Raw genomic sequence first — 9,630 nt, 5'->3', positions numbered from 1 at the left:
TCCAGTGGGATGGCCACATTTGCAAGGCCTGCGGGCCTCCAGGCCTGACATTGAGAGGGACCCGCTGCCTGCAATGCCTTCACCCCCGCTCGGCCAGGGAAACCTCAGGGAAGGTGATCCCGGCCTCCACCGTTCTGGGCCTGGGCCTTCTTCTAGCAACTGTGCCTTCCATGCACTACAGGCTTGTCTGGTGCAGGCATCACTTTCTTTTTGCTTTTTGGGGGGCGGGGGAGGTCATGGGGCTTGAACTTGGCCTGAGCGCTTGACTTTCTGGGAAAGTTGTTCACCTTTTTCTTTTTCCTTTCTTCTTCTTCTTTTTTTTTTTTTTTAATATGGAACGCTGCATGTCTTTGCATGTCATCCTTGCACAGGGGCCATACTATACTAATCTTCTCTGTATCATTCCAGTTTTAGTATATGTGCTGCCAAAGTGAGTATTCTTCACCTTTTTCTTATAGTTTTTCAATTGCATTAAAAAAAAATCCTGTCGTCCTATTTTTAATCTCCTAGGAGGAAAATGATAACTTGGGAAGTTTTCCTGTCTCCCGCCTGCATCGTCTGTGTTTCCTCTAGAGACTGTTTTAGAAAGGTCTGCTTTGATCTTCCTATTTCACGTGGGAGGCTTTCTGCCTCGGATCCCGGCTGAGTTCTGGTTGCCAGCTCATGTTTCCGAGTGAATGAAGTGTGGAGAAGCAAAGTGGGAAGCCAGCATCCCGAGGACTGGGCTTCTGTGCAGAGCAGGGATCCTGACAGTTCTCAGCCAGCACGGAGGGGGCAGAGGTTGGCTCCCAGCCACAGGCACGTAGTGGGCAGAGAGCGGGCGGGCTGGTCGGCACCTTGGTGGAGAAGCTCTGCAGGGCTCATTGGACCCTTGAGTCTGGAAATCCAAGGCACCCATGCGAGTCACCCTTCTCTTGGGCTAGTCTGATTCATCACGCAAGATTCTCGTGGCTTCCGACAGTGGGAGAGCTCGGCACATAAAGGCCACTTGTCAGGTCTGGGAGTGTGGCCTAGCAGTAGAGCACTCATCTTGTGTGCACGAAGCCCTGGGTTCGATTCCTCAGTGCCACATGCACGGAAAATGCCAGAAGTGGCGCTTGGGACAGGCTCAAGTGGCAGAGCGCTAGGCTGGAGCCCCAAGTGTCCAAGGCCACTTGTCTGCGTCCCTGACGGTGACAGCGCCAGTGGTGGATGAGCTTGCGTGTCCAGAGCCCACACTTCCGGTTTGCTCAGGGCAGCTGGAGAGGAGGAAGAAGGCGGGTGTTGGGAAACGGGCTGCATAACTTAGTGGATTCTTCCTGAACAGACTTCCAGCCAGTCCTCCGCTCCTAGCTGGGTCCTTCCTGCTGTGCATCCCCAGCCAGCCCCCAGACCTGTGAGGGAGGTGCGGTTCTGCCCCTCAGCCATTTCTACAACCCACTGCCCGGTCACCTTCGCCCGCCTGCGTGCCTTTTCAAGTTAGTATTCTCCGCAGTCTTCTTAAAAACTGAGTTCCCGGCAGCGCGCCTGAAATCCTAACACTGCAGCAGGATCTCGAGGTGGATGCCAGCCTGGGCTTTATGGTGAGTTCTAGGCTAATCCGGGCTACCCAGACCCTGTCTTAAGCCTCCTACCCACCCAACTGCTTCACTTCTGCAATGGTTTCTGGAAGAAATGGGACTGCACAGAGAGAGACAAGAAAATCCACTCTGCTAAAAATAAAATGGTGGTGGACTGCCCGAGTCACTGGTTATGTGCAAACAGATCTGAGATTTCCCTTGCTCGGCTTCCAAGCTAGGAAATTCAAGGTCATGTGGCCTACCCAAGATCAAGGCACATGTCTTTTTTCCTTCTTTGCTGTGTTCTCATATGGTGGGAGGGAAGAGGGAGAGGGGGAGAGAGAAAGGGAGGGAGGGAGAGGGAGAGAAGGTGAGGGAGAGGGAGAAGAAGGGAGAGGGAGAGGGAGAGAGAGAGGGAGAGAGAAGGAGAGAGAGAGAGAATACACATTAGAGCACTGTGCAGTCGCTCCTCTCAGATGGAAATGAATCCCAGCATAACCTCATAATGAAGACCCATCCCCATCCTTTGCCTTCATCCAGAGCTAATTACATCCCGAAGCTTCCAAGTTCCAGCATTTGCTGGGCTAGAGTTCATGCTGTTAGCATTACCAGAAGGAATGCTCTCATCACACAAGGGGCTGGGACGGCAAGTCCAGGACACAAATCTACCACCCAGAAGGAAGCAACAAATGAAGGAAGTAGCACACCGAATAAAAGACCCACCAATATGACACACGTATCAAAATATTGTGACTTTTTTCATGACGGCCTACTGTTACAGCAGTCAAAATGAATGAAATGCATCCGAAGTCATCAGTAAGAACAGATCTCTATACTAAATGCTGAATGGGGTAAAAACCCCCAAACACCATGCTAGACAATACATTGTCTATGGCTCTGTTTGGGTAAATGCTTGACTCAGGAACAAGAGGCCTTGCCTTTTTTTTAAATACATAAATATTTAGAAATGTGGATATTCAAGAAACTGTTTCCACCTGTCTTCTGCCTTGCCTTCTCTGGTTCATTGCTGCCCTGGGTTTTTGTTTGTTTCTTTGCCATCTTGTCGAGGTTGTGGACTTCCCTGTTCTTCTTCCCCCAAAGCCAGCACCATTGAGATGAGGGAGGAGGACGTGCTGTGATCTGCCTGGCACTTACGTCTCACTGAAGCAAAGTGCCAGACACGCAAGCCGGGTGCGCATGCAGCAGCTGAGATGCAAGAGAAGAGCTCCAAGTCAAGCGAAGAGTCTGGTGTTAGCTGGTTAGCCTGTGTGTGCGTGTGTGTGTGCATGTGTGTATGTGTGTGTGCGTGCGTGCGTGTGTGTGTGTGCGTGTGCGCGTGTGTGCGTGTGCGTGTGTGTGTGTGCATGTGTGTGTGTGTGTGTGTGTGTGTGTGCGTGCACATGCACGTGGCAGTCCTGGAGTTTGAACTCAGGGCCTGCCCTATTTGCTCACAGCTAGGACTCTACCACTAGAGCCACAGCTCAGCTCTACTTCTGCCTTTTTTTCCCTTAAGTGGAAGATAAGAGTGTCTCAGGACTTTGCTGCTTGGGCTGGCTTTGAACCTGGATCCTCAGATGGGATGTTAGCCTCTTGAAATCAGATTACAGGCATGAGTCATCAGCCCCAGGCTATTTGGCCTTTTTTTTTTTAAACAAATAGCAACCATGGGGAAAGTGAGATACTTACAACCAAGTCATTAATTCAAAGAACAAGACAAGGGAGACCAGATGCACTGCTGTGAGACAACCCGGCAGATGCGGTGCTAACAAGCTGTAAAGGGGTTCACACACACGTGGCATTTTCACTAACTGGAAACACATTTCATGCCATGAAGAATCTATCTGGTCAGCTTGTATGCTGGGTGGTAAGGGATGTCCCTTCCCCCGGGGGAGGGGGGCAGCCGAAGAGCTCAGGGACAGCGCCCAGGCCCAGTTCAAGCCCCATGACCCATTAAAAACAAAATGAGGAGGTGGCTTTGGCTGGGGTACACAGACCCCCCGAGACGTGGAGCCCTTTACTATGACTTTCTTTGCATCATGCTGACGTGGGGTGGATGGGATGAGATCACAGTGACTTCAGACAGACTTTCTACTTCACTCAAACACTGCCAAGCCACCCAGTATCACGCCTTCTCACAGCCTGGGCCCTCGGGGAGTCTCAGCTGCCCTCCTAACGAAGTTCAAGTTCGGGGTAACACGGATTGTGTTAAAAGCTTGGGGAGGGAGAGTGAGTACCCAACTGGCCACGACAGGCGAGGCCCCTGCCCCGTGTGCACGAGCGTGTTCGTGGAGGTAAGGCGAGCCCACGTCCCTGAGGACTTCCATTCTGCATCTGAGGAGAGCAGACTTGTGGCTCTTCTGTCCTGCCCAGTTCTCTTAAAGTTCAGATATAATTGCATTTCTCATACCCTTCCTATGGAGACTAATATATATTTGGAGCAAAGACTCATCAAGCTCCTCCCACTGGGTCCTGCATGCATACCACCCTACAGTTTCTTTTTTAAAAAGTGGAATCCTTCTGCTCCATTTCAGCGAACGAGTCCCTTTTATGTACTGAAGTCAAACCAGTTATTATACCACAATGGCACTGGCTTGCCAGGGTAGTGGATACAAAAGGGAGCGTGGCTACCCTTTCTTGTCAGAGTTAGAGTTTTAAAATAAGTTCCTTTGGCTTGAGAGGAGACTCACGAGTGGCGAAAAATGCTTCCTACATTGAGAATTCTAAGAGCCAATTCCGATGTTTTAATACTGCCACTAAACTGTACAGAGTGTAAGATCATAGTAATTATTACTAAACGCCTCCTCTAAAACCCATGCCACCAAGTCCTGTTTTCCTATCGGTCAGCTCTCTTTTGAAGAGGAGGGAGAGTTTTGCTCTACACTCTTACCCGCTGAGTTCCTCAGATGAAGTTTGCTCCGTTAAAGGTTGCTGTTTACAAAATCATTCTGGGAAGCTGGGACTGTGGCCTAGTGGTAGAGTGCTTGCCTAGCACGCATGAAGCCCTGGGGTCGATTCCTCGGTACCCCATACCCGGAAAAAAAGCTGGAAGTGGTGCTGGGGCTCAAGTGGTAGAGTGCTAGCCTTGAGCAAAAGAGGCTCAGGGACAGTGCCTAGGCCCTGAGTTCAAGCCCCAGGACTGGCAAAACAATAACAAGAAAACATTCTGGGCTTAAATGCCACATGTGCTTGCTCTTAGCTCTTAGTAAAACAGATCTTACTTTGTTCATGTTAAAGTGGAAACATACAGTATAGTATAGAATATAGAAATTCACAGATATGCACCTTCCCTTTGAAAGGCCACGGGTAACTTAGCGTCTTGTTGTGGCGTATTCACTGAGTTTCCCTTGGGTTAGCTTCCTCTAATAGTCCTTGAACTACTGGCCTGAAGAAAATGAGCACTTTGATGGCTCTTGATTTGCTTTGCCCACTTTCCCTCCAAACGATTAGGTCAATCACCCTCCTGTTAGGTTTTAGCACTCCATCACAACAGAAAATACGATCTGTTTGCTGTTCGTGACGCGTAACCATTCCACTCACCCACTCTGAACCTCATTTCAATAGTTGCTTCTCAGGACATGTCATCAGAAAAAGAACAGACCCTTTAATACTAACCCAAACGTCCATACAGACCTCCTAAGTCGGTACAGCACACAAACACACAGACACGCTTATAGAGTGTATTACAAATATACAACAAACACACATAAATATTTGGACAACCAACAAGACCATCAATTAAGGCCCTACTATGTGCCAGGGCCTGGTTATAGTATAAACCTCATCCATCCAGTCCTCACAAGAAGTCGGTAAACCACGAACCTTAAATCACTAGGTGCAAACCGTGGAGACATCCTCTAGAAGTCTTCCAGAGATGGTGGCTCTGGGAAAGACCTGAAGGCGATGTCTCTGCAGGCAGATGTAGCTTGCAACTGGATGGACTGGCGTATGCTGCCACTGTACCCCAATTCCCTGTCGTGCCCATGTGCTCCAGACTGTAATGAGGATCCTAATGAGTGGTCCCACCCAGACCTGCCAGTCTGCATGGTACCCTGAAGTGCTGCATGCAGGGGAAAGAGCTGGTCCGATCCACGGCTGCTCGAAACCTTTACCTTGGCATTTTTACACAAGCCCATTGACAGGTCTTGTGTTTGTTGCCGATCCTTCTCTGGAACATTTTAAGTCAGGCCCACAGAGGACGAGTCTCAAAAGTACTAATTTCCCAAACGCAATGGATTCTAGGTTAGTCCTGCTTAGCTTAGTTCTATTGAGTAAATTTAGCTAAGAAGGGTCTTTCCGACACAGACTCTTGCCAGTAATCTGCCATTACCCAACCCCTTCCAATGTGGCATGCGATAAACTGAGGAATCTCATTCCAATAACATAAATATTATGAAAACAACAACAAGCCAATGGAGACCTCCCATCACACCATTGAGGAGACACTTGCCAGCACAAAGCTCTTCCTGGTAATGAACACGCCAGCCAATAGGAGATGTGGTTAGATCACAAACAGAGCCGCTTGTGCTTGTTCTTTCAAAAATAAAGCCAAGAAGAAAAACAGATCACAAGCTTAGCTACTTGAAGCCCACGCCCACCCAAGGGCCATGCACAATGTTTATGCTAGAGCTAAAGATTTGATTCACTACGTAGCCATCACGGCAGAAACGTCCTTTGCCCCCCAAATTACAGAACTCGAGCTCCTCAAGCTCAAAAAACACACACTGGACCCCAACTTTCTCTTGTCTGCCTCTACTACTGGGTGGGACCAGAGTCAAGATGAAGAAATGCTCTTTAAGTGCACGCCTATGAAGACACAACCACGCCCCTGGGTGGCCATGACGGTAGTGCGTTTTAGATCTGAGTCCATACCTCCGAAAGAGCATGGCTGGCCTGGTGGGACTGGCAGTTACCAGCGAAGCTGCCTTCCAAAGCAGCTCCTGGGCCATGTCAGCTCAGGGGGCCGACGCCAGCACCAGCTGCTTCCTCTCGCCTCTGGATTCCCACACCTGAGGGCGGTGAGATGAGAAAAGGCCCGGGCCCTCCTCTAAGCCCTAGGCAGTACCACCTGCAGCCCATTCTCCCTAAGAGGCTCCCAGGTGGCCGGAGGCGTGCCCAGCCCGAGGGGTGAGGGCCCGGCAGGCTGCCCGGGCCTCTGCTTGGGCCTGAGGACGGATAGGGCCCGCAGACTATCCAATGATCTCCAGTTACCGTCCAAACTGCCTCTTGGAGACGCCTTACTCCGCCCTGTACCACAGGCTGCAGGTGGCGCCTCCCTCCACGCCCGCCTTCAGGCAGGAGCTCTGCTCTTCAACACGGATTTGGCATTTGACTTCTCCCTCTGTGTCTGGACACTCACCCTGAGAGACCATCGAGACAGAGGACTGGTCCAGAGCCCGCTGTTTTCCAGGGTCCTATCTGAGGCCTCGCTGGACCTCCGGGGGAGGGGGGTAAGTATAACGGACAAACTGTCTTTTCCTTTGTGCCTTTTACCCTAACACTGGAGAGCAGGCTGGGAGGGGTGACGCTGAAGATACGAAGACCACAATGACAGACAAAACTGGGCGCCAGCAGGCCAATTACAAATGAGTCGTGTCTGTCTTACAGGCACCACCTTGAGGCCCAGGTTTGTCCATCCTCCATTGCAAGATGGAGGAAATAACGCTTCTCTTTGCCTGTTTGTGCTCACGCATTCAGGGTTGTGAGAGGGAGGAGTCAAAAACTGACCTAAAACGTCTGCTCCTTTCTTTTACTCTTTCAAACTTCCCGTCCCCTCCACAGTCTCCCCACCCCCCCATCTTGAGATAAAAGCCAAGTTACCAGGTTCTGTGGATGAGCTCAAGTACCTAGACACTGGGTCCCTGTGACCCCCCAACCCCACTGGAAGTCTGTGGCTGGGACCACCCTGCCGCCCCCCCGCTTTCTGGGTTGAGGATAGCCCCGTCTGTTGACTTGTCACATGTTAAAAGATGACTCAAATGATCCCCAAATGGGGACATGTTCAGGCTTTACTCTCCCACCTGTGGCTGGTATGCTCCCCCTCCCCTCTCTCCCCGCTCTGTTCCTCTCTCTCCCCCTTCCCTTCTCTCTCTTCCCCTCCCTCCTCTCTCTTCCCCCCTCCTCTCTCCCACTCCGGGCCAGTCTTCTGGGCAGAGCTTGTATTGTTCAGTGTAAAAATGGTGGTTTTTTTCCTTCCTTCCTTCCTTCCTTCCTTCCTTCCTTCCTTCCTTCCTTCCTCCCTCCCTCCCTCCCTCCCTCCCTCCCTCCCTCCCTTCCTTCCTTCCTTCCTTCCTTCCTTCCTTCCTTCCTTCCTTCCTTCCTTCCTTCCTTCCTCCAAGTCAGACGGGAATTGTTGGCTCAGAGAGCTGTGGCTGAGACCTCATGTGAGGGCGTTTGGGTGGGTCACAGGGACCCAGTAGAAGGCCAGGATGTGTCTTCCCCCAGTGAGTGCTACCCCAGTGATGGAAACTGGGGACACTCTGTCTGACCCCCTACAAGACAGGATGTCTGCGGATGCTCCCACTGGCGCCTGGGCGGGAGTGCATGCTCCAGTACTGGCAGCTTTCTGACCCATAGACACTTGAGGTTGACGTTCTGCAGCCTAAAGATGAGCTTGAGACCTGAGGCAAACGCAGAGCCCAGCCCTGCTCTCCCATAAGAAGCGTCCTTAGGGCTCCTCAGACCTTAAGACAGCACCCTTGCTCCATCTTTCCTGTCAGAGTGCTGGTGTCGAGGTCTGCATGTGCCCCCGGCACCATCTGGGCCTGTGGGGTGGAGGCTGGGTGTTTCTGGCCTCTGGGAACGGGGCATTTGTCTTTGTAGCACCAGCTATGTGGTTTCCTCCCATCTTGTAAGGCCAGCCTTGTAGGACCAGTCGGAATGTAGCTCATCCTCTGCAGCCAATGGGTTTGTTCTTGTCAGTCAGAGGGATTGAACTCTGGGCCTGGGTGTTGTCCTGAACTCTTCAGTTCAAGGCTCCGCTCTACCATTAGAGCCACAGCACCACTTCTGGTTTTCTGGTGGTTAATTGGAGATAAGAGTCTCATGGACTTTCTTGCTGGGGTGGGCTGGCTTTGAACTGCGATCCTCAGATCTCAGCCTCCTGAGTCATTGGGTACAGGCGTGAGCCGCAGTGCTGGGCTTGGGTCCTCTATTTCTAAGGAATTAAACTTTCCTGCTGTTTTACTGTTCTAACTTGAAATAGACTTTGCTGTGCCCTGACAGGGGTGGGGTAGAGGCTTTCATTCATCCTGTGAAGCTGGTTAAATGCCAGGCATATCTCTTACCTTGCTCTTCAAAGGTCAAGTTCTCTCTTTTTGTGTACAGGTGTGTGTGTGTGTGTGTGTGTGTGTGTGTGTGTGTGTGTGTGTGTGTGAGAGAGAGAGAGAGAGAGAGAGAGAGAGAGAGAGAGAGAGAGAGAGAGAGAGAGAGAGAGAGGGGGAGAACTCCTTTGTGGGGGGTCTTACTGTTAATAAGTAAAAAGTTTGGTTACTCGTGGTTATCTTAACTGTTTCAAACTAAAGGAAGGAAAGGGGGGGCTGTTTCAAACCCAGGGATTCTTAAAATTTGGATATTTAGACAAATGATTGTAATCTGTTTCATTCTGATTTAATTTTGCAATGTATGGGTCATTATAAGTGTGTTGGCTTGGTTGGCTATAAGTTAAAAGCTTATCTATAATTTCTAAGGTCAAGATGACTATACTGATGTCAGAAGAATATTCAGTTCCTTTAAGGTGGTGATTTTTGCTCTTGGTAACACAATTGGCTTAAAAATATGCTTTATCAAAGGAATTGTGTAGTCTTGATTTGAACTTTTACTTAAAACTTGGGTCTTAACTAAGTCGTTTAGTTTATGGAAATGTCAATCTTTTAACTGAGCGCCTTGTAACTGTGATGTTAGAACCTAGAGTCATCATACCAACTGCTGCTTGCTCCTTTGGATGCGAGGCATATTTATGTTCTAAAGGAACTTAATACTTCTTGGTGTGCATGTATGCGTATACTCATGCATGCCAATCTTGAGGTTTGAACTCAGGGTCTAGACACTGTCCCTGAGCTCTGTGCTCAAGGTTAGATTTCTACCATACTTTTTT

General features: G+C 50.1%; 1 pseudogene; it reads right to left on the bottom strand.

The window, feature by feature from the left end:
* Positions 1-326: 326 nt before the first annotated feature.
* LOC150046678 (U6 spliceosomal RNA) lies at positions 327-438 on the bottom strand (annotated as a pseudogene).
* Positions 439-9,630: the final 9,192 nt, after the last annotated feature.

The sequence above is a fragment of the Megascapheus bottae genome, chromosome 25 (assembly GCF_031878675.1).
Source record: "Megascapheus bottae isolate mThoBot1 chromosome 25, mThoBot2.hap1, whole genome shotgun sequence".
Lineage (NCBI taxonomy): Eukaryota > Metazoa > Chordata > Mammalia > Rodentia > Geomyidae > Megascapheus > Megascapheus bottae.
The sequence above is the reverse complement of the archived record's forward strand: the minus strand, read 5'-3'. Positions and strand labels throughout refer to the sequence as shown.